At 36.3% G+C, this 25218-nt stretch overlaps 1 protein-coding gene and 1 non-coding gene across 2 annotated transcripts in view; both read right to left on the reverse strand.

Annotated features, from left to right (window-relative positions):
• Positions 1 to 25218, reverse strand: part of IL1RAPL1 (interleukin 1 receptor accessory protein like 1) — a 699337-nt gene that overhangs the window by 151768 nt on the left and 522351 nt on the right. The window lies entirely within an intron of this gene.
• LOC129640542 (U6 spliceosomal RNA) lies at positions 24474 to 24577 on the reverse strand. The gene has a single exon (XR_008708898.1). It is a non-coding gene; the product is annotated as a U6 spliceosomal RNA (small nuclear RNA).

The raw sequence follows: 25218 nt of genomic DNA on the forward strand, positions 1-25218 counted from the left end.
TTTATTTGTAAGGCAGATAGAGTATGGCTTTCATTTCATCCTTTATAATCCCATTCTTCTCAATGGCACGCATTAAATCATTCCTACCAAATATACCTAGAGTACGATGTTTTCTCAGTCCTTTCAAACAATCTAAGAGAAACAGAATCATTTCTTTTTGTCTCATGACCATGTCTTATTTCTCCTGCTACTTTAGATTCGCATACCCTCTTAGTTGTGATGCTGGTTCCTGATAATGTCATCAGTGGTTCTACAGATTGACAACATGACAAAAAAAAAAAAAAAAAGAAAAAAATCTATATGAACAATGACTAAAACTGTGAACTACCATAAATTTAATCCTTTATGTATATTAATCATAATCAGAAATACACATGAGGTTATTAATACTCTTACAGAATAAAACTAGAGGGCACACATATTGGAACATAATATCCCTGGAGGCTGAGACAAAAGATTTTTAAGTAGATAATGTTGGAAAGGGAGGGGAAAGGTGACTGTTTTATCACTGTTTCTGACAAAGTATATACTTTCTTCCTTAGAACTAAAGGCTCTCCACTTTCATGACTTAAAAGTATGCTCCTTTAGGCCAGTTTAATACTTTTACTACAAAACTAAATTTCCCTCTAAAAAGAGTAAAATATTTGGGTCATACCTAAACTAGAACTATTTGAGGCTTAGTCTTAACAAACTCCAAATTCCTTCGCACATTGTTGAAGATGCCTCATAATCTGGTTCATGTCTATTTGCCTACTGTCATTTGTCATCACATTCATATTAAATTGTAAGACATCTTCCAAACAACCTGCCATTTTGTACAGCCCAAAGATTTTGCACATCCTTTTGCTTCTTCCTGGGATTTCATTTCTTTCTTTTTTTTTTTTTTTGTCTTCTGGTAGAGTCGGACACGACTGAGCGACTTCACTTTCACTTTTCACTTTCATGCACTGGAGAAGGAAATGGCAACCCACTCCAGTGTTCTTGCCTAGAGAATCCCAGGGACGGCGGAGCCTGGTGGGCTGCCATCTATGGGGTCACACAGAGTCGGACACGACTGAAGCGACTTAGCAGCAGCAGCAGCAGCAGCAGTTTCTATTTATCCTTTGAGACCCTTCTCTTCCAGAAAATGTAAGTGCTGCTTCTTACATTCTTAGAGAAGTACTGCTTCTCTAAGCTGAGCTCCATGGGAGATTAATTCCCTAGAATTGGAGGGCAAGAACTACACCTTATTCACCTTTTTGTTTTCAGCAGTTTGTTCTTCCTTTCCTTAGTCTACTCATTGCATCTGGTTTGCTCACATGACATCTTAGCAGGAGCATGTACAAACGCAATTGAACAACAGCATTTTGCAAGCCAATAAATATTTATGTTCCATGTACTACCCATGGAAATTGCAATAGTGAATAAGAGCAACAGGGTCCTCAGTCTCCAGAGACATTGTCTCTAATTTTCTCATAAATTCTAATTTAGAAGCATTATATCTTATTCCATTCTTCACTGGCTCTCAGGCCCACTTCCAAAACCCATCTCCTAAAGCCTGATTCATATTGTCCTTGCTTTGAGAATGCAAATGGCTAAAGGACGTTTCTAGCCTTGTAGCCTGAAATTCTTCTGAATATGATTTAGTCTCTCTGCTACTTGAGAAGTAGAGATATGGACATAAGGAGCTCCCAGCTTCTGCTCTTTAGACTCTGTATTCACTGGGTCAACCCCATTCAACTGTCTCTTCAAAGAGTCTGAGAGTTGGTTAATGGTGAATCAATACTTGTTGAAGGATGGGAAAATAAGAAAGTACATGTAAAGAATAAATATTATTTGAAATATTAGTATAATTAGGATGTTGTTTAGTCACTAAGTTGTGTCTGACTCCTTGAGACCCCATGGACTGTAGCTGCCAGGCTCCTCTGTCCATGGGATTTCCCAGGCAAGACTACTGCAGTGGGTTGCCATTTCCGCCTCCAGGGGATCTTCCTGACTCAGGGATTGAACCCATATCTCTTGAGATATGAGAAAACCTCCTGCATTGGCAGGTGGATGCTTTACCACTGAGTCAACTGGGAAGCCCATAATTAGGATAAAGTGTTGAATTATATGGAAATTTGCATATGATCATCCAATAGAACTATGGTGGGCTTCATAATGACTCAGTGAAACTTTTATCAGTGTCACTTATTCTCATCTTTATTGTTTAAATGTGTCAACTATTCTATTTCAGTTTAAGGCAGGGTAGATGATTATTTCTTTTTCTAATTCTGGCTAATGTGTAAGAGGTTATGAATGATATGCAAAGGTCAGGGATATTTTATCCCTTAAATTTATTCATTGGTTTAACAAACCCTAAGTTCAGAATAATTGAATTGAAATGTCAAATTCAAAATCAAATGTCAGAGGACTTTTTCGGTAAGCCTTCCTGTACTGGATTATTTTCCACATATGAATCTCAAAAGACAGCTAATTTAGCCTAAAAAGACTCTTATATTGTAATGGGAGTTGAAGTTAAATGATTGAACCTTTGTAAATTATATTAAGGAAAATGCAGTTTTTGAAAGTCCATTTTGCCACTGCTATGCACAATGTTTGGAAACTATAGCAAAGTACATTATTCTCAGAATAAGGATTAGACACTGTCAATAAAAATTCTTCCAGATTAGATAGGTCCAGATACAATCTTTGGTACTTTCTAGATCATGTTTTTCTATATAGTATTTTACTCAATTCTGACTACAACACTGTGAAGTAGGACAAATACTATTAATTCCATTTCAGAAATAAAGTTCAGACAAATTAATAAAACCAAAAATGGGTAGACTTGGAATTTGAAGTCACATGCCTTTAACACACCATCCATTCTTAAGCTGTTTGGTAGTCACTGCCTTATGGATATGAGGTCTCCTTTAGACAAAAATAAAATGCTACAAAGAGCTCATTCTCAATACAAATAATTAAAAATTTTATTCATGTAACATCTTTAGCACCTACTGTGGTCAAGAAGGTGTGGGGTGGCAAAGAGTTGGACATGAGTGAGCAAGTAAGCACAGCACAGCACAGCGGTCAAGCACAGAGGCAGGCAGTAGATTACTGAAGATGAGTGAACATGAACCTTCTCCCCAGGGCCCTAGAGTCTAACAGAATAAAATATTTTTAATAATATGGATAGTATTATCTAGGTAGATAAGATATTTTAAATTGAAATCTTCCATATCATGGGACATAAAAGGGAAGGACTCATGATAGTGCTATGGAGGGTAAATTGGTAAAGGCCAAGAGAAATGAGAAAATATAAGCCTATTCTTTAAATCCTTCTTTTTATCTTTTACAAGTTTGACATATTTAGTATTTTTAATTAAAGAAAAAGAAAAGAAACTCAATGGATATTTCTCTGTGTAGAGAACAGCTAATGCTTGGGACTCTGGGATCAATGATCATAGCGTTTAAAAAGTATTTTCTTAAATAAAAATAAACTTAGCTCTTTCAGACATAGCATCTTTAAAAGATACTATGAAGTATCTTTAAAAATCCCATGCCCATGGCAAAACTTAAAGCCTGTGCAAGGTGGAAGAACTAAATTCAAACAAAATAGAATGTGTTGAAGCTGCTAAGATGGACTTCAAATGCTGTGTTAGATGGAAAAGTAATAAAGAATGTTTTAGATGCTCCTAAAAAGTCAACAGGTAATGATATATGTAGTATAGGCTTTATTAGAAGAAAGCTACTTCTATCCTATTTCAAAAATTAAATTGCCATAATATCATCTGTGTCATAGCTCCAAAGAGCCTATATGGTGCATACTGGATAGAATTTTATAACACGCATATGACTATAAAGTAATTTAATTATAGTGATTCTGAAAAATGTCCATCAAGATATATATATATATATATAGCCTGGAATGAAAAAGCCATAATCTTACAGATAAAATGGGCATCTCACAACAAACATCTGATTTCCATTTCACATACATGTCCAATCCTGATTCTCAGTTACATCATCAGATCCAAACTTTCCAATCTTCAGTAACAGCTCTCTCACATACACGTTCTGTCAGCAAATCCTGTTTGTTCCATTATCAAAATATATTCAGAAATGATCAACACCTACCACTTTCACCTTAGCCTTGGGCACCATTATCTCCTTCCTAATTTGTTGCCTCTTCATGGGACTTCAGCTTCTAATCCTATCCCACCCAATGATCTATTTTCTAAACATTAGTCAGAGTGGCCTATTAAAACATGAATCAATTCCTATCTCCCCTATTCTCAAAACTTCCAGTGTTTTCCCATATCCCTCAGCTCATGATCTACCCTCGGTCACCTCTGACTCACCTCTGCACTCACTCTCTTTGTCTCTCATGGACTTTCCTCCAGTTACAATGTCTTCTTCTGGCCTCTGGGCCTTTGCAACATCTTGTTGCCTTTGTCTGGAATCATTTATCCCAGAGATAAACAAATGGTAGCTAAGATCAGGGCTAGGTTCAGGTTATGTAAGGTCTGGGGCTCATACAATTTAGGGTATTTTTTAAAAAGAAAGAATATGACATTTCATATACAAAATTCAATAGAGGGCCTCAGAAGAGGTACATATGAGTGAGGGAACTGAACTTTTAGCTTTATTATCCTCACAGAGAATCTACCGCACATATAATACTATACGCTATGCACTATTTGAACTACTTTAATATACTATGTTATTATAGTGGTATATATAAAATAGATAACTGATTAGAATCTATTGTGTAGCAAAGGGAACTCTACTCAGTGTTCTGTGGTGACCTAAATGGGAAGAAAATCCAAAAAAGGGGATATATGTATATATACAGCTGATTCACTTTGCAGAACAGTAGAAACTTAACACAACATTGTAAAGCAATTGTACTTCAATAAATTAAAATAATAATAATTTTCATAACGATACTGTGGGGAGAGTTACTATTATCCCCCATTTTATAGACTGGGGATTTGAACTCTGCCTGGCTTGACTTCAGGTTCTGACCATAACGTGCATCAAGTCTGCATTTCCTGCTCTCTCACTGCTTGCAAATCCTTAGTCAAATATTACCTCTTTAGAGAGATCTTCGACCGTCACTTTACTCTCGCCTACTGTTCCCTCTCTAGCCTCACATTCTCTCTCTTTTGTTAATAGCATATATCATCCCCTGATATGTTACATGCTTATTTATTACTGTCTATCTTCTCCCACTTGAACATAAGCACCACTTTTGTCTGTTATGTATTTCCCAATGTCTAGAATAGTGCCTGGTACATAGCAGGTTCTCAGTAAAATCTTGTGGAATAAATTCTTCCTCCATATTCAATATCAGAAGTACAGCTCAATGACTATGCATATAAAGAAAAATTAATTAGGCACTGCATACTATATTTGCTAGGAGTATGCAGTAAATGTCAAATCTGTGCTTCTCCAAGCGTGGTCCATGGACAGGCAGCATCAGTACCTTCTGGGAGCTTGTTAGAAGGACAAAGGTGCTCATGGTCTCCACACTGAAGGGAAGAGGGTCTCCAGTTACCTGTCTTAGTAATGCTGATATTCCCCCAGAGACACTTCTTTATCAGATTGAATAATGTGGATATATTTTCTGACAACAAAACGACAGCTGAAATTGTAGCTGAGAAAGTTCATTCTAAAGCAAACTGTTTAAAAGGAGACCTAAAGATGGAGTGTCATTGTCTTTAGTGGATGGGGAAGCATTCCATTATTTTTTTCATAATGTGTTTTTGTTTATCCCTTTATTGTATAGATCTTTAAAAGCCAACTGTAATTGGCTAGTTTTTTCTATCTTTTGTCTTCCTCCAGTACCCAACTTGCTCCTGTTAAGTGGAACACAGCTGGTAATGTGGTCCCACCTCAAAGGAAAGATGAGCTCTAAACCAGGACAGAAAAATCACAACTGATTCAAATATCCTTTCCAGGTCATGCGCTTAACCCTCTCATTTAATTTCCCTTCACTGAGACACTTCTTTTTTCAAGACTGCAAACATAACCTGCACCTGCAATTACCTGAACAGAAATTAGTCTTGTACTTTCTTCCTCAGGAACAAAGAAGCGTTCAAGTGTTTAGCTGACTAAATGCCAACCTTTGTAGACATGATTTTGAATTGGATTGGAACCCAAATGTAATTAAATGCATAAAAGGAACTACCCTTGGAAGTGATCTCTCTTTGGAAACATCTCAGCACCTAGTATAAATCAGATCATTTAACTTACTATAAAACATCTAGGGATTGACGATGTAAAACTGCAGTTCTCAAGGTGAGGTGATGCTAACAATGATCGGACTCTATATGGGAACATCATTTTTCTGACTCAGTAGAGATTTCCTGGCTATCTACAGTGCTTGACTTTACTCATTAATTGATTTAAATAATTGATGTGCTTAGTCGCCCAGTTGTCTCCGACTCTTGCAATCCCATGGACTGTAGCTCATGAGGGTCCTCTGTCCATGGGATTCTCCAGGTAAGAATACTGGAGCGGGTTGTGATTTTCTTCTCCAGGGGAGCTTCCCAACCCAGGGATTGTACTGGGGTCTCCTGCATTACCAGGCAGGTTCTCTACCACTGAGCCACCAGGGAAGTCCTAAGCAACTGATAGTAGCTATTGAAAATCAGGACCATGACACCCAACAAAAGAAAAGAGACAGGGGGCTTAAGTTGTAGCCACTTACAGAAAACTTAAGTTACCCCTGCCTCAGAATTACCTAGTGGGGTAATCAAAATGTAGCATCCCCAGGCTTCCCTGGTGGCTTAGTGGTAAAGAATCCACTTGCCAATGCAGGAGGCACAGGTTCTATCCTTGATCTGGGAAGATCCCACATGCCGTGGAGCAACTAAGCCACCACAACTATTGAGCCTGAGCTCTAGAGCCAGGGAGCCGCAACTACTGAAGCCTGTGATCTCCATAGACGGTGCTCCGCAACAAGAGAAGGCACCACAATGAGATGCCTGCACATCGCAACTAGAGAGTAGCTGCTACTCGCAGCAACTAGAGAAAAGCCCACGAAGCAATGAAGATCCAATACGGTAAAAAATAAATAAATAAAAACAGAGCTGCATTAAAAAAAAATGCAGAGTCTCAGGTTTCCCACACTATGGAATCTGAATCTCCAGGGAGTGTAGGACCAGGAATACATATTTTTCAGAATTGCTTCTGGTGATACGTATGTATTTTAAGGTTTGAGAACTGATGAAAGTCATAAGGATATTGGTTATCTGCAGAAGTGAGAAAAAGAAGGAAGGCTGAGTACACACACACACACACACACACACACTCATACACCTTCCACAACAAATTTTACCAATATCAAAATTTTGAGTAGGACTAGGTGGCACTAGTGTTAGAGAATCCCCGCCTGCTAATACAGGAGACTTAAGAGACCTGGGTTTGATCCCTGAGTCAGGAAGATCCCCTGGAGAAGGGCTTGGCAACCCACTCCAATATTCTTGCCTGAAGAATCCTATGGACAGAGGAGCCTGGAAGGCTATGGGCCATAGAGTCGCAAAGAGTCGGACACAATTGAAGTGACTTAGCATGCATGCATGCAGCTATCACCATGGGAGAAATATTGACTGTACTTTAGAGCAGCTGTTCTTCAGAGGGAAGAAAAAATCAAATAAGAGAGCTTAAATGACAGTGAATGAAATCAAATTCCTGAATTTTTAAATTTCAAATGATACATTAAGGCATTTGCATGGAGAAACAATGCTTCCATGAATATGGAGTCACGACACCTCAATATCTATCATTGTTTTAAGTTCTATGTTGGAAATATGTTTTCCAGGAGGCTGGAATGTATTTTTAAGACTCAGACCTTTTATAGACAGTCTTATTTGCCTCTCCAACTTCAATTTTCGCTCTTCAAGACATTGGTTTTGGTTATGAAGTGAAAACAAGATATACAACTTCAGTTTCCTCAAAGAGAATATTCTAGCTTTCTTAAAAAGAACTTGTGATAAACATTTTAAGTACTTTGTGATAACTACTATCACTCTGAATATTATTTACCAAAGTACACTAATACAAGCTGGAATCAAGATTGCTGGGAAAAATACCAACAACCTCAGATACTCAGATGACACCACCCTTATGGCAGAAAGTGAAGAACTAAAGAGCCTCTTGATGAAAGTGAAAGAGGACAGTGAAAAAGTTGGCTTAAAATTCAACATTCAGAAAACTAAGATCATGGCATCTGGTCCCTTCACTTCATGGCAAATAGATGGGGAAACAATGGAAACAGTGAGAGACTTTATTTTGGGGGGCTCCAAAATCACTGCAGACAGTGACTGCAGCCATGAAATTAAAAGACGCTTGCTCCTTGGAAGAAAAGCTATGACCAACCTAGACAGCATATTAAAAAGCAGAGACCTTCCTTTGCCAACAAAGATGCATCTAGTCAAAGCTATGGTTTTTCTAGTAGTCATGTATGCATGTGAGAGTTGGACTGTGAAGAAAGCTGAGCGCAGAAGAATTGATGCTTTTGAACTGTGGTGTTGGAGAAGACTCTCCAGAGTCCCATGGACTACAAGGAGATCAAGCCAGTCCATCCTAAAGGAAATCAGTCCTGAGTATTCATTGGAAGGATTGATGCTGAAGCTGAAACTCCAATACTTTGGCCACCTGATGTGACGAACTGACTCATTTGAAAAGATCCTGATGCTGGGAAAGATTGAAGGTGTGAGAAGGGGACAACAGAGGATGAGATGGTTGGATGACATCACTGACTTGATGGACATGAGTTTGAGCAAGCTTAAGGAGTTGGTGATGGACAGGGAGGCCTGTCATGTTGCAGTCCATGGGGTCACAAAGAGTTGGACACAACTGAGAGACTGAAGTGAAGTGAAGTCATTCAGTCCTGTCTAACTCTTTGTGACCCCATGGACTGTAGCCTACCAGGCTTCTCTGTCCATGGGATTTTTCAGGCAAGAATACTGGAGTAGGTCTCCATTTCCTTCTCCAGGAGATCTTCCTGACCCAGGGATTGAACCAGGTCTTCCGCATTGTAGGCAGACGCTTTACCACCTGAGCCACCAGGGACGGAGACTGAACTGAACTGAAACTGAACATTAATAGCATCAGAATTTATTCAGGTGTTTCTCTGCCCACACAGAATGGTCTATGCTTCTTGATAGCTTACAGCCACCTTCTGATTAGTTTATTCTAATCTCATATATTATAGTAATCGATGTAATATGGTTCATTAAATTGTATTTAGAAGTTTAAATAGATGCTTCGTGAGGGTCTAAGATAGTCTCCAATGGAGACTCTCAAAAAGTTCAGATTTATAACTGTGTTCCAGTGTTTTGCACATTTTAGAATGCCTGATATCCTAAAGAAGTGAGTAAATGAAGTAGCTTTACACAGTTATGTTTCTATTTTAGAGTAACACAGGTTGCTTCACACTTGAAACTTCTTGAAATCTCTTTGAAAAAGTCTGAAGCACTTTGGAGAAACAAAATCATTCTCAAATGTAGGAACACTGTTTGGCCACTCAGACTATTATTACTTTCCACCTGAGCAAGGACATTCATCTCATAGTGGATTTCCTCATTTTCATCTCCTGTTGCGACAACTCATCCTGTACACTGTAGCTAGATTCATCTTCATGACGGGTGGTTCAGTCTTACCATGCTTATGCTCAAAAGCCTCCAGTGACTCCCAAATAAAGTTCAACCTTCTCAGCTTGCATCTGAAAACATCAACAACCTTACCAAATGTGTTCCCTTCATCATGGGACTTTGTCCAGCCAAACTTGTCTGCACTTCTTTTTTCAAAAATGCTCACTTAAGCATTTCCCTGTTGGTCCAGTGGCTAAGACTCCATACTCCCAATGCAGGGAGCCCAGATTCCACCCCTGGTCAGGGAACCAGATCCCACATGCTGCACTAAGGCCCAGTGCAGTCAAATAAATAAATATTAAAATGCATACTTGATTCTTTTCTGAAGCTGTGCCTTTGACCACACTATCTTCTATTACCATATCCACATAACAAATTCCTACCCATCTTTTAAATGTCAAGTCATAATATCTCCCCTTCATGGAAATTTCCCCTTCCTTCCACCAGAAGTTCTGAGCTCTGTAAGTATCAGAACTATCCTTCTTCTGTAGTACAACATTGTCATTATCTGCGTGTGTAATTCCCCAGAGTCAAGGACCTTGTCTTCATTCTTTCAACAAATATTTACAGAACACCAGTAGCTTTTAAAACAATGTTTTAGACACTAAGGAAGCTGCCAAGTTGAATAAAATCTAATCTTTGTCTTCCCACTGTCCAGTACAATGTCAGGCACATTGTCGGTACTGAAAAAATATATGTGGAATAAATAATGAGTAGTCCATCTCATTTTCAATAATGTAAGTTCTGATTTATAACACAATAAATTAAATTAACAGGAAATTCTATTCAGGAAGAAGATTTTTTCCAGATTAACCTTCAGAATATCTAAATGATACTATGCAGACATAAAAAGAAAAAAATATATTTTAAACATGAAGACAAAAGAAGTTTGAAAAATTTCAAGGCTTTTATATAAATTACAGATATATACATTTCTCTACTGTCAATAATTTCTTGATATTCTTTGATTTACACATGATAAACCTCCACTGTTAATTAATTCTATGAGCTCTTTAACATTACAATATTTACATGCTTGCTACATGCAATAATTTTCTGCAAATACTGACCACATGTGTTTTAATCTGAATTTATTTAGAGACAGTAATAATTAAATGCATTTTCTTGACAATCATATTCACATGATTTCAAACAAACTGATAAGTAAGACATGAAAGTAAGTATTCATATTGTTATTTTAAATGATGTTAAATATAATAATAATAAATATAATAAAACTGAAATCTTAGGCTTCATTTTTTGGCTTCTATATGAATGATTGTAAGCTAGGATTTGGAAGATAACTAAGGCAAATTTCCCCTCTGACATTTATATGTTACACGCACACACATTGCTGGAAGCTTGGATGGCGTATTCAACAAGCATACAAGATAATTCAGATCAATGTCAACTTGCTCTCACCAGAAAATGAAGTCCCATTGAAAGCCAACCTATCTTTCAGTCTAATTCAATAGAAAGCTAGAGTGCTAACAATAAAATGTCTAAGGTATAGGATTATGTCCGTTCTAGTTCAGAAAAATGAGTGTCTTTAGATAACAAAACTTCCCCTTTTGAAAAGAAAGCTATTATTGCTGCAGAAAATAGTTTCACATATTAAAAAGTTAAATTAATTTTCTATATAGCTCTAGTCCTAGCCATTTGAATAGAAAGAGCTTTAAACTAGACTCTTAAATGTCATGCTAATGACGTGGGTTGTGTCATGATCAAAATTTGTCATAAATAAGTGGTGTTTTGTAAGTAACCTGGGGAAAATAAACTAATGTTCTAAGTAAGGATGTGACTTTGAAATTCATTCTCTATGGTACCTGACTCAGAGAGAAATAATTGATTACTAATGGGGCAATATCAGGTTGGTTACATTACTATTTGCCTGCATGAATAAGAGGTAAGGATTTTTCAATTTCTGGATGGTCACCCATTCATCATTTTAACTGCTAAGTGCTTAGATCTGTGGATACTACTGGATTTCTTTAGTCGTCTCCCCAAACTTCTGTATGTTATATCATCCTCCTACAAAAGAGAAAAGCTTTATGGTTTTCTTATTAATGTTGTCACAATTAAGTGACAATATGGAGCTCTATAGTTTCAACCTTATATGTTAAAGAGATTGTTCATCAACTACACTTCAATAAAACTTTATAAAAAATAAAAAAAATAAAGGAAGGGATTGTTGAATGCAGTCTAAGATTTCAAGAATTCCAACTGAGAAAAGCATTCTCAGCTGACTGAGAATGCACCTGGGGTACCAATCAGAGACTACATAAAAAGTAATGAAAAGAATGAGATTTAGAGTTCTACTTAGGTTCAAGACCTGACTCATATTTACTTGTATTTAAGTTCTTGAAAAATAAACTCTGTAATTTACACACACTTTGTAGGTAAAATGAGAAGAAAAATAGTACTCAGATTTTAAATAGTGCCTATAGAATGCTTACTATAGAAACTGGAATATGGCAAATTTGAGATAAATAATAGCTTTTGTTATTGATATTAGGGAAGCTCAGATGGCTCAGTGATAAAGAATCCGCCTGCCAAAGTAGGAGGCACAGGAAACACGGGTTTGATCCCTGGGTTGGGAAGATCCCCTGGAGGAGGAAATGGCAACCCACTCCAGTTTTCTTTTCTGGAGAATCCCATGGACAGAGGAACCTGGCAGACTACAGTCAATGGGGTCGCAAAGAGTTGGACACAACTGAGCCTGGACACACACACACACACATACACATTTCCAGATAAGAAGGTTTAGACAGAAAAGGCATTTACAAGAATGCTAGTTTTTCCCTCCCCCCAACCCCCATTTACTACTCTACTTTTCAATCTTTCTTTTCCTGCCCCAGAAGATGACTTCAGCTTTAGTTTGGGTATGACCAATGGGCAGCGCCAGCAGAAGAGTGGGACAGAATGGGGTCAAGACATTTATTTTCCCCCAGCTCTCTGCTGAGCATTCTTTGTTTGGTTGTGTCCCTTTATCAATGGTCATAGGTCAAGTTGGGCAGATCCCCACTCCCCCTTGCAGCCATATCATGTTCTCTCTCCCCACAACCGCATTGTTTGCCACCTAACTCTAACTGAATACACCCCAATACATGAGAGTCTATGTGTATGCTGTTGGTATGGTACGAAAAGCCTAATATATCCAAGAGAAGCCCAAGTGTTAACTAGGAAAAATGAAGATGTGTATTCAATCTGAAGTAAAGGCATAAACGGGGACTCCAGGTGGCTTGAAATATAAGAAGTGGTTTTCAGGCAGTTTACAGGAAAACAGCATCTGTGACAGTGTCACATCTCATGTGGTTCCTTATGTTTCCCACAGAGGCTAGTCTCTCTGCTTAAAGGACTTAGGGCAACAGAACAAAATAGCACAGTCACTCCATTTCTAAAGTTCACTCTGTTTTTATAGGTTTCAACAGTAAGGTTTTTAAGCGGGGCTGGTGCACTGGGACGACCCAGAGGGATGGAATGGGGAGGGAGGAGGGAGGAGGGTTCAGGATGGGGAACACATGTATACCTGTGGTGGATTCATTTTGATATTTGGCAAAACTAATACAATTATGTAAAGTTTAAAAATAAAATAAAAAAAATAATAAAGCAATACTAATATTAGCTCTGTGGACTTCTCAGAATTGGCCCAAAGCTAACTGGAGGGTTTTAAACTTCAAGTCAGGAAACACATATGTATGTGTACAATGTACACCCTGACTGCGAGAGTATCCAGTGCTGTATGATACATGAGAAAAAGTAAACAGGGGAAAAAAAGAAGGGAAAAAGATCTATTTTGGGGTGACTTCGCTGGTGGACCAGTGGCTAAGACTCCATGCTCCCAATGCAAGGGGCCTGGGTTCAATCCCTGGTCAGGGAACTAGATGCCACCTGCTGCAACTAAGAATTTGCAGGTCTCAACTAAGATCTGGCACATTGAAATAAGTAAATCAATATTTTCAAAAAGATCTCTATTGTGTAGTCATCTGATAGCAGTATCAACTTTATGCAACTATGAAAACAGTAAGTGTGAGTTGGAACTTCCAATTAGGAAATTCCAAAGAACCCTAAGACACCCCCTGTATACCACTAATCAGATATCTTAAGAGGACTAGAGAAACAATAGAAGTGCAGTTTAGAACTCAGGACTCTTCCTGTTTCCCAGGAGAGGGATCCTTCTGCCCAGTTCTTGGCCACGTAAATCATCCCCACGGGGAAGCTAAAATAGGTACAATGATTAGGGATAGAGGAGAAAACATTAGTGTCTCAAATGTCTTTGGGACCTTATGATGGATTCTAATACTTCTCCAGAGGTGCCTCAGGAGCCTGCTCAGGGGATGTGTGAGCTAAGAAGGCCAGACTTTAAATGCCAGCACTGCTTTACAATAAGCTCTGTTTTTATCTGTATTCTGCACTGGCTTCTCTGTAGCTCTGGTTTCAAGAAAGGATTACACTGCTAGAAATAGTAATATAAACATTTTAAAGTCACTGTCTTTGAATTTTACATACATCTATTAGTGACAACAGAGAAGGCAATGGCACCCCACTCCAGTACTCTTGCCTGGAAAATCCCATGGATGGAGGAGCCTGGTAGGCTGCGGTCCATGGGGTCACTTAGAGTCGGACGTGACTGAGCGACTTCACTTTCACTTTTCACTTTCATGCATTGGAGAAGGAAAAGGCAACCCACTCCAGTGTTCTTCCATGGAGAATCCCAGGGACAGGGGAGCCTGGTGGGCTGCCGTCTATGGGGTCGCACAGAGTCGGACATGACTGAAGTGACTTAGCATAGCATAGCATTAGTGACAAATTCTGCAGTATATTATTGAATCCTGAACACTTCATCTTTCTCTTGTGATATACGATGTTAATGGTTGGTATTCCTGAGGAGCATAAACTATCCATGTACCACGAAGCAGCTTATATTAACACTTTTAACATTATGAATTTGTTGTTTACTCGTTTCAGTCATGTCCGACTCTTTTAGAACCCCATGGACTGTAGCTGCCAGGCTCCCCTGTCCATGGGATTTCTCAGGTAAGAATACCGGAGTGGGTTGTCATTTCCTTCCCAGGGGATCTTCCGGACCCAGGGATCAAACCTGGGTCTCCTGCACTGGCAGCTGAATTCTTTACCATCTGAGCCACCAGGGAAGCCCAACTTTGTAAATGAGCATGGACAAAAGCCCCTGCATGTTTATCTAGATTCATCCTTCCATTTCTGTTTTACCTGTAGGAAATTAGACAATTATGAGCTATTTTGATGGAAATCAGATTCCAAATATAGCAGAATCTTACCTTTAGCAGAACTATTTTGGTAAAATGTCTCACAGGGACCTCTTTGTCCCAACTTTACCTAAGATCATATTTATACTGGAGAACTTTTTAAAAGTCTTTCTTTTAATGGCTTTTTTTCCCATGGTGGGAATGTTAGTTTATCCCAATGAGAAGGTAGTCTGTGCGTGCATTACCTTCAGTAACATATTGAATGCTTAATATCAGAAATAATTATATACTGACAACATTAATGTCTTTTGAAAAACGATTGCTTGTTTTGTTTTTCAAAGGTAATGGAAACCCTCAACAGACTGCAGAAGCCCTAGTAGGAAGAGCTGAGAGGCAAATGGAATGAAACTGTGGTATAAAAGTAGTTGAGGAGTTTGTAATACTAAACTAAAAACAGTTTCTCTGTGCCATAATGGTGTATTTTAAAGGTACTTTTTATGTATTGGTAGAGAACAAATTTCCCTCCAGCTAACATCTTTTATCATCTGGTTGCATGTAGTCAAAAGTTCTATTTTCTAAGCAATGTGCTTTTAACCAAGTAAAAGAAGACCGTCTGCTTACTATTTGACTGTTATGGAGCTCAAATATTATTGCTAAACAAAGTATCTTTAAATAAATCTTCATTTCCTTGATGTCATACAACCCTGTTCATGCATGTTAATGTTTTCAGACCTATCTCAGGATCAGTTTACATGATAAAGTATAATTAACTGTTGTTTGCTTGCTTAAGTTGCAGTCAGTGTTTCAGTAAGCCTCACGTGGGCTCAAACTGGACTGCTGATTTGTGAAGCTTGTGGTGGTCCGCGTGGCAGTTGTGCCTGCAAAGCTTTATTCATATAAATGGCCATCATCTCTGCTTAGGGACCAAGAGCATGATTAGTTGGTTTCCTGGGTTTATTCTAGTTAGGATATTTGTGATACATGCTATTTAAGGAATTTCTCTAATTTGGCCTTTGGGAAACAACAAAAGGCTAAATTCAGTGAGATAAAATTTGAATACATGTATAGAAATGATTTGGATAATATATATTTTCTACTATCACTTTCAGCTACTACTGTGACTGGTATCTCTTCACATAACCCACGGTTTGAGAGTAGATAGTTCAGGGCTGCTCATCATCGAGCAGCTCATTGATGCCATTGAGACCCTAGGCTCCTTCTTATTCCACCATCTTTAATATGTGACTTTTATTTTCCTGGTTTCAAGGCAGACATTGCACTTCTGAACACCATACTCAAATGTAACATTTATTTCCTGGAAAGGCAGCCTGTTCCAGTGACTTCTTAAACTTCATTGGTCATAACCTGCTCATGGCCAATGCAAGCTGTTTGAGAGCCTGTGAAATCAAGGACAGTACTTTACAATCACTAAAGAACAGGAAAAGGGGGATAGAAAGGATGTTGAGTGAGCCAAGCTATATAGTATCTGTTCACTAAAAAATTATATTAATTATTTGAGCTTCAGGCTAAAAGATAGGCAATCTTATTGTCCTTTTCTTTTTGTCAACCTATGCTTCAGAAAATACATGCTGATCATAGCAAGTTGGCCACAGTGACTCTCATTTCCCTCTGTATTTTTTCAGGGTCCAATGTTAACGATACAACCAGGTAGTAGAGACTATTTTGGTCTATTTAGCATTCATTTATCCACTTTTTTGTATCTTAGAAACTCAATTTCAATTAGATATATCCTTAATTCCATGTAGCCATAGGTCTCAAGGGAAATTGAACTCACCCCAATTTTAGGAAGGGATTCTTTCAAGAGTAATCTTGCCTATGATTGGTTCTAGAATAAGCATATGTTCCCATTTTGACCTGAATGGGAATTCTTTCAGTGAGAAAAGGGAAATTCCTTGCCCCTATGAGATAGCCATAGGAATGTCCCCTGGATATTACTGGATGTAGATATGATGCTGAGGGCTGCTGCAGTCATCCTGCTACACAGAGGATAAAGCCACACTTGGAATTATGAGCAGAGAGATAGAAAGCACTGGGGCCCTTGATGACATTGCTGAATCCCTCTGCCCTGAAGCCCACTCCACCACTGAACTTCCTTCCAGTCAAGTAAGATCTTTTGTTCTTTATTTTTTTAGTCAGTTGTAATCAATTTCTGTTACTTGTAGCCAAAAATACCTTAATTCTTATGAATCATCTGAAATTTTTGTCCTCTAAAAGTTCTGAGAAGTTTGCATTTATGCTATTACTGTTATTTTGCTGCTTGTAACTCAAATTAAATGGGATTTCCCATAGAGACATCAATGTAGAAACACACTATATGCATCAGCACATTTAGAGCCAACTTGCTACCAAGAATGTGCTAAGAAAATGCATTATATCTCAAACTCCTTCCAGTTAAGGGTTTTTCCAACCCAGGGAAATGAGCCCCAGGTACAGTGCAGATCAACTGGGAAGTATTTCTACAAAATTGGTAAGCGAGTGTAACTTCGCCAGCCACATTTTACAGGGACAACCAAGAAATACGTACTGTGAGATGCATTGTAATCTATGAGGCCAACAGGCTGGTACTACCAAAGCAGGCTAAGGGACCCCTGAAACTGAAGTGAATGTTAGGCTAATTGTGCAGGAAATAGAAGAAGACTCCATTCAAGTCAAAAGATATTGTGCAAAAAGCAAAGAGGAAGAAATGGACAGTGTGTCCTATGCTCCCACTGTTCCCAAACTCTAGTTGAGATGGCATGTAGAAATTGAAATACCTGATTGGGGCTTTAATGTTCTCAAATGTGCCATAGAGAGAGAGAGAGAGAAAGATGGAGAGAGAATAAATGACTATAATAAAACCCCTCACACTAAGTTCTTGGTAACAAGACAGAAGGATAAATGATATTGTCATACAGGGTACTGCAGAACTTCATTTACAAAATGATATTGGATTACTTCCTAAGACACCTGCTTAATGTTAAATACAACAAAAACCATGAGGTAGAAGCAAATGTCAGAAAAAGGAGGAAAAAAGAAACACATTAAAAGCCCTTTTTAAAAAATAGTATATGAACATGCATCATTGATAGTTGGAATACACATGAATTGTTAAAATGCTAGAAAATAATGGCTCACAAAAAAAAAAGCCCCAAACAGATTAATTTTTAAAAAGATATTCTTCTTATGGTTTTACAAGTTGCTTACTATTTTATGTCAGAGTAATGGATTTGGTTAGTAGATGGCATGGTATAATTTAAAAAGGTGTTAGAAGGTATTCACTTAAAATATAAGATATGGTGCTCACTGTGATTAATTTTAGGGACCTTTTCTAAGAGACTTAGGGTAAGAGACACTGTTGTTCTAAGCCTCAGTCTGAATTTTCACACTATTTTGATTACTTACAAAGAAAAAGGTGTGAAGCATATATACAAATAACCAGGAAATGCTAATGTTAATTTTCTTTACTGTTGAAACTTTGTTAGATTATGCAATGTTTTTTATTGAGTCACCAACAATAGGAAACATATGTTTCCCACACATTTAGTAGGAGACAAATGTTAAGAAGGTCTAATCATAACAGGGACACACAGGGCTATGAGTCTAGACAAATTTAAATACATGAAAAAGCTCATCTCTTTCTTATCCAAACGCCTGTCAGGTTTCAAGGTTAAAGCCATATTTATATTTTCATTTTTTTCTCCTCATAATTGGTAAGGTTATATCTATGAATATTATACCACCTAATTTCAAAAATTTCAAATAGGTTAAAAGGCAATTTATCATCAGCTTTAAAATGGGATGTTAACAGCTTTACAGTTAAATTAGGCTATGAAAAATGGGTAAAGGTTGTCTATGGAAAAAAAAAAGCTTTTTATGACAAAGATAATTGAACTCACAGAGAGGAAGGTATAACCTGAAATGATTTAGAAAATCCATCATGAAAGTGTGTCATTATATTAATTTAGAGAGAAAATCACTTTTTTATTTACACATCTCTAATGAATTCATCTCTTCATTCAGACAGGCCAGGGACCAGTGAAACGTTAATGATGAACATGTCAAAAGTTGGAATATAACCTTGTCACATTCACCATAAGACTCTCAGCAGTTTGGAACAATTTTCTTGACCTGCTTGAAATCCTCTATGAGAGGATTCTTTAAAAAGCCATCTTATTGAAAGATAAAAGGAATTATTTGGGAAAATTCCTTTGAGTCATTTTTGAAAATATTTTTTATGAGAGAAGTGAATGCATATTCATGGTAGAGAATACGGACTATGAATAAAAGCATAAAACAGAAAATAAAAATTACCTGCAATTCCACTTTCCTAAGGTAACTAACAATTGTAAATATTTTGGTTTGTCTTCTTTGTCTTTGAATGTTTATACAATTGTTACCATAGGGTGAACAATTAGGTTGTGTATTATTTTGCTTACTCAACATTCCATCATGAAGCTTTCCCCAGGCAGCATATTGAGAACCAGAAGAAAATATAAACAGCAACTTTTAACAAATTACTGGGATATTTGAATCATTAAAGACTGAGTGTAAAGTATGTTTAACAAGCTATGAAAAAAAAGGAAGGGGTGAGTATATGAATAAGAGGCAAGAGACTATGGAAAATGACAAAGCAGATTTGGAAATGAAAATACTATAACTTTCAGAAATAAAAATATCATTGAATATAAAAATGATTGAATAATTGAATGTTTAGGTTAATGGCTGATTACAAACATCTAAAGAAATAATTGGTGATTTGAAACTTAGATTTGAAGATATATTCTACAATGCAGAAGAAAAACAAAAACATGGAAAATATAAAATAGGGCTGGAGATATGGAGAATAAAGTAAGAAGATATGTCTTATTCTAAGCAGAGTTCCATAAGAGAAAAAGAATGAAGAATGGGACTGACATATATCTGAAGTGATAACATCTGAGAATTTTCATAACAGATGAAAGATACCAATTCCAAGATTCATGAACACTAATGACTCTCAGAAAGGATAAATAAAAAGAAATCCTCTGCAGGGTATGTATAATGAAATTATATGAAATTAAATACAAAGAGAAAACTTTTAAAATAGAGAAGAGACAGCACCTTCAAGAGTACTTACATTGAACCTTACAAACAAATTATCAGAGTCAGCAAAGGAAGTCAAAAGCCTGTGGAATAATATTTCACTGTGCTGAAAAGAAATTAGAACTACATGTACCTTTCATGAATGAAAAATACAAACATTTTAGACAATAGACAGACTGAATTTGGTAGCAGTTAACCCTCACTAAAGGAAAGTATAAAGAATTAATCTTCAGGCACTAATAAAATGATTACAGAGGGATGCAGGAAGGTATGATGTGAAAAAAAGTGTTAAATACTTGAGTATATTCAATCAACAGATTCAATAATTATTTATGAGTAATGACTATGTGGTAGGCTTTGTTTTAAGTACTTGAAGTATAGCAAAGAATAACCACCACAACAAAAATTCCTGCTTTCATGGAACTTCTAGTCTAGTGCCTACCTAAACAAATATTGGCTGTATAAAGCAATAACAATGCATCTTTCATGAATTTAAAAAAGTCTAAGATACTGAGCAGCAATAAGAAAAGTTGAGAAAAGCAGCAGAAATAAAGTCTTCCAAAGTTTTTACTTTTTTTTCTGATGGAGAATAAAAATATAGCTAAAAGTAAACTTCCCTAAATTAAGTGTATATGCAAATTTTCTAGGATATAATGGAAAGAACAGAGATAAAGTATAAAACTTCTAAACTCAGTCAGTATGAAAGAAGGAAAAAAGTCAGAGAAAATGACACATAAAAAATGTCAGGTAAATAGAAAGCACAAAATATGGTAGAGATGATTCCAAATACCAATTAAAAATGTTTGCTGTAGGCTTATCATATATGGCCTTTACTATGTTGAGATAGGTTCCTTCTATGCCCATTTTTTGAAGAGTTTTAATCATAACTGGGTGCTGAATTTTGTCAAAGGCTTTTTCTGCACCTATTGAGATTATCATATGGTTTTTATCTTTCAATTTGTTAATATGGTATATCACATTGATTGATTTGCATATACTGAAGAATCCTTGCATTCCTGGAATAAACCCAACTTGATCATGGTGTGTGAGCTATTTGATGTGTTGCTGAATTCTGTTTGCTAAAATGTTGTTGAGGATTTTTGAATCTATGTTCATCAGTGATATTGGCCTGTAGTTTTCTTTTTTGTGTGTTGCCTTTGTCTGGTTTTTGGTATCAGGGTGATGGTGGCCTTGTAGAATGAGTTTGGAAGTGTTCCTTCCTTCACAATTTTTTGAAAGAGTTTAGAAGGAGAAGGCATTAGCTCTTCTCTAAATGTTTGATAGAATTCTCCTGTGAAGCCATCTGGTCCTGGACTTTTGTTTTTTGGGAGATTTTTGATCACAGCTTCAGTTTCAGTACTTGTAATTGGGTTGTTCATAATTTCTATTTCTTCCTGGTTTAGCCTTGGAAGATTGAACTTTTCTAAGAATCTGTTCATTTCTTCCAGTAAATACCAATTAAAAATGAACTAAAAATTCTAGTTAACAAGGATTTTCAGACAGGAACAGAAAGATCAAATCCAACTAAATGTCTTCATAAATGGCACATCTAAATTAAAAGTGCACAAAATAGTATATAAAATATTCATATATAGCAAATATAAATAAAATGAAGCTGGCCTGCCAACATTAATAATACATGAAATAGATTTTAAAGAAAAGGTATTGTTAGATATAAAGAAGGCCACCATATAATAGTAAGAATTTCACCTTATCAGAAAGACATATCTAGAATACATACTGAGACTATAAAATTATGCATCTCAAAATACATTGTCAAAATATATAATGTTTTAAAACTTGACAGATTGTGAAGACAAATACACAAATAGGCCAGGTGAGTAAATGTTTTCAAAATTCCTCCTACCAATTGATAGATACAGCAGGCAAAAACAAAAAAGAAAAATTAGCACAATATATAAAATTTGAGATATGCAACCAACTAGCTTGAGCTAATATATCCAACAATTTCAGAACACAAAAGCTTTTCAAACACACATGGAGCATTACTGAAAATAATATGATGAGCCGTACTGCAACTCTATAAATTTTAAAAGATTAGAAATCATTAAATAAATTTACCCTAATACAATGTTGCCTTTATCTGCTATGGTAAAATTATACGTGAGATCATATTTAAAAAAAAAAATCCTAATCCAAAAAAAAGGGACAGCTCACTTATTGGAAAAAAGTAAATTATCATGCTGCATACTATTAAGGCATCTTAAATTTTCATTGAATGATCATGGCATAATTACTCTATTGCTTGTGATTTGGGTAATTTAAATTTTTTGCTACTATAAATACCCCTGGGACAAAACTCCTATTATGTAAGTCTTTGTAAGAGTCTAATTACTTTCTTAAGGGTATATTCTTAGTATTTGAAATGTTAGATCATGTTGTAAACCTTTCAACCTAAAATTCCCTGTAGGTGTTACACAAAAGTTTTACTAATCTTACTCTGAGAGGCAGGGTATGAAGGTGTCTATTTTACAAATCTTTTGATAATACTATCAGGAAAAATTATAATCTTATCATTTTGATTAGCATATCTTTGATTACCAAATTATTCATGATGTTGAAAACAGTCCATAAATTTCTTGACCATTTTATTTATTCTTATCATTTTTTAACGTGTTCAATCATGTGCTTTGCTGCTTTTCTTTTTTCTTTTTCTTTTCTTTTTTTAAAAAATTTAATTGGAGGCTAATTACTTTACAATATTGTGGTGGGTTTTGCCATACATTGACATGAATCAGCCATGCCACTTTTTTTGTGGCATCTTTGTCTGGTTTTGGTATTAGGGTGATGGTGGCCTCATAGAATGAGTTTGGAAGTTTACTTCCTCTGCACTTTTCTGGAAGAGTTTGAGTAGGATAGGTGTTAGCTCTTCTCTACATTTTTGGTAGAATCAGCTGTGAAGCCGTCTGGTCCTGGGCTTTTGTTTGTTGGAAGATTTCTGATTACAGTTTCGATTTCCGTGCTTGTGATGGGTCTGTTAAGATTTTCTATTTCTTCGTGGTTCAGTTTTGGAAAGTTATACTTTTCTAAGAATTTGTCCATTTCTTCCCAGTTGTCCATTTTATTGGCATATAGTTGCTGACAGTAGTCTTTTATGATCCCTTGTATTTCTGTGTTGTCTGTTGTGATGTCTCCATTTCCATTTCTAATTTTGTTGATTTGCTTCTTCTCCCTTTTTTTCCTTGAGGAATCTGGCTAATGGTTTGTCTATTTTATTTATCTTCTCAAAGAACCAGCTTTTAGCTTTGTTAATTTTGGCTATGGTCTCATTTGTCAATTTTGTATTTATTTCTGCCCTAACTTTTATGATTTCTTGCCTTCTACTAACCCTGGGGGTGCTTCATTTCTTCTTTTTCTAGTTGCTTTAGGTGTAGAGTTAGGTTATTTATTTGATTTCTCTCCTGTTTCTTTAGGTAGTCTTGTATTGCTATGAACCTTCTTCCCCTTAGCACTGCTTTTACTGAATCCCATAGGTTTTGGGTTGTTTTGTTTTCATTTTCATTCATTTCTATGCATTTTTTTATTTATTTTCTGATTTCTTCTGTATTTGTTGGTTATTCAGAAGTGTGTTGTTTGGCTTCCCTATGTTTGTATTTTTAATAGTTTTTTCCTGTAGTTGACATCTAATCTTACTGCATTGTGGTCAGAAAAGATGCTTGAGACGATTTCAATTTTTTTGAATTTACCAAGGCTAGGTTTATGGCCCAGGATGTGATCTATCCTGGAGAAGGTTCAGTGTGCACTTGAGAAACAGGTGAAATTCATTGTTTTAGGATGAAATGTCCTATAGATATCAATTAAGTCTAACTGGTCCATTGTATCATTTAAAGTTTGTGTTTCCTTGCTAATTTTCTTTTTAGTTGATCTATCCATAGATGTAAGTGGGGTATTAAAGTCTCCCACTATTACTGTGTTACTGTTAATTTCCCCTTTCATACTTGTTAGCATTTGCCTTACATATTGCAGTACTCCTATGTTGGATGCATATGTAATTGTTATACCTTCTTCTTGATCCTTTGATCATTATGTAGTGTCCTCCTTTGTCTTTTTTCACAGCCATTATTTCAAAGTCTATTTTATCTGATATGCGTATTGCTACTCCTGCTTTCTTTTGGTCTCCATTTGCATGAAATATCTTTTTCAAACTCTTCACTTTCAGTCTGTATGTGTCCCTTGTTTTGAGGTGGGACTCTTGTAGACAGCGTATATAGGGGTCTTGTTTTTGTATCCATTCAGCCAGGCTTTGTCTTTTGGTTGGGGCATTCAACCCATTTACATTTAAGGTAATTATTGATAAGTATGATCCCGTTTGCATTTACTTTGTTGTTTTGGGTTCGACTTTATAAACCGTTTCTGTGTTTCCTGTCTAGAGAAGATCCTTTAGCATTTGTTGAAGAGCTGGTTTGGTGGTGCTGAATTCTCTGAGCTTTTGCTTGTCTGTAAAGCTTTTGATTTCTCCTTCATATTTGAATGAGATCCTTGCTGGGTACAGTAATCTGGGTTATAGGTGTTTCTCTCTCATAAAAATATGGAACAGTTCACGAATTTGCATGTCATCCTTGCACAGGGGCCATGCTAATCTCTGTATCATTCCAATTTTAGTATATGTGCTGCTGAAGTGAGCACAGCTTTTAAAAAGTGGATTTATAGAACAATTTTTGTATTAGAAATTCAATCTCTTCATGCCTGTTGAATATACTTAACCTAGTTAGTTAGTCATTAAGTTTTTTATCTTTTGATTTTGTTCTTTTTAATGTAGTCAGAATCTTTTCTCTTGTGAGGACCATCTGTCTTCTTTTTTAATAAAAAAAAAATCATGGAAAATTGTTATCTATCTTGAGATTCATTAACCAGTAACTTTTCCACATGTCTTATGGTTTCATTTTTCATATAAGCTCCCTAAATTATTATATAAAAATACACACATATATGTATGTCTCTATACATGTGTGTCTGTGTATGTATGAATACTTACATTTTTGATTTATTTAATTCAGGGTCATTTGTCCTATCCATTGACCTGTCTGCTCATCTTAAGATAAGCTAGACCCATATTTTCCCCCCATCTTTATTGTGACATAATTGATAAATAAAATTTGTATGTACATCATGTGTACAACACTATTCTTTAAGTTTTTTTTTTAATGTGGACCATTTTTAAATCCTTTATTGTATTTGTTATAATATTGTTTCTGTTTTATGTTTTAGTTTTTTGACTATGAGGCATGTGGGATCTTAGCTCGCAGACCAGGGATCGAACCTGCCTC

The sequence above is a fragment of the Bubalus kerabau genome, chromosome X (assembly GCF_029407905.1).
Source record: "Bubalus kerabau isolate K-KA32 ecotype Philippines breed swamp buffalo chromosome X, PCC_UOA_SB_1v2, whole genome shotgun sequence".
Classification (NCBI taxonomy): Eukaryota; Metazoa; Chordata; class Mammalia; order Artiodactyla; family Bovidae; genus Bubalus; species Bubalus kerabau.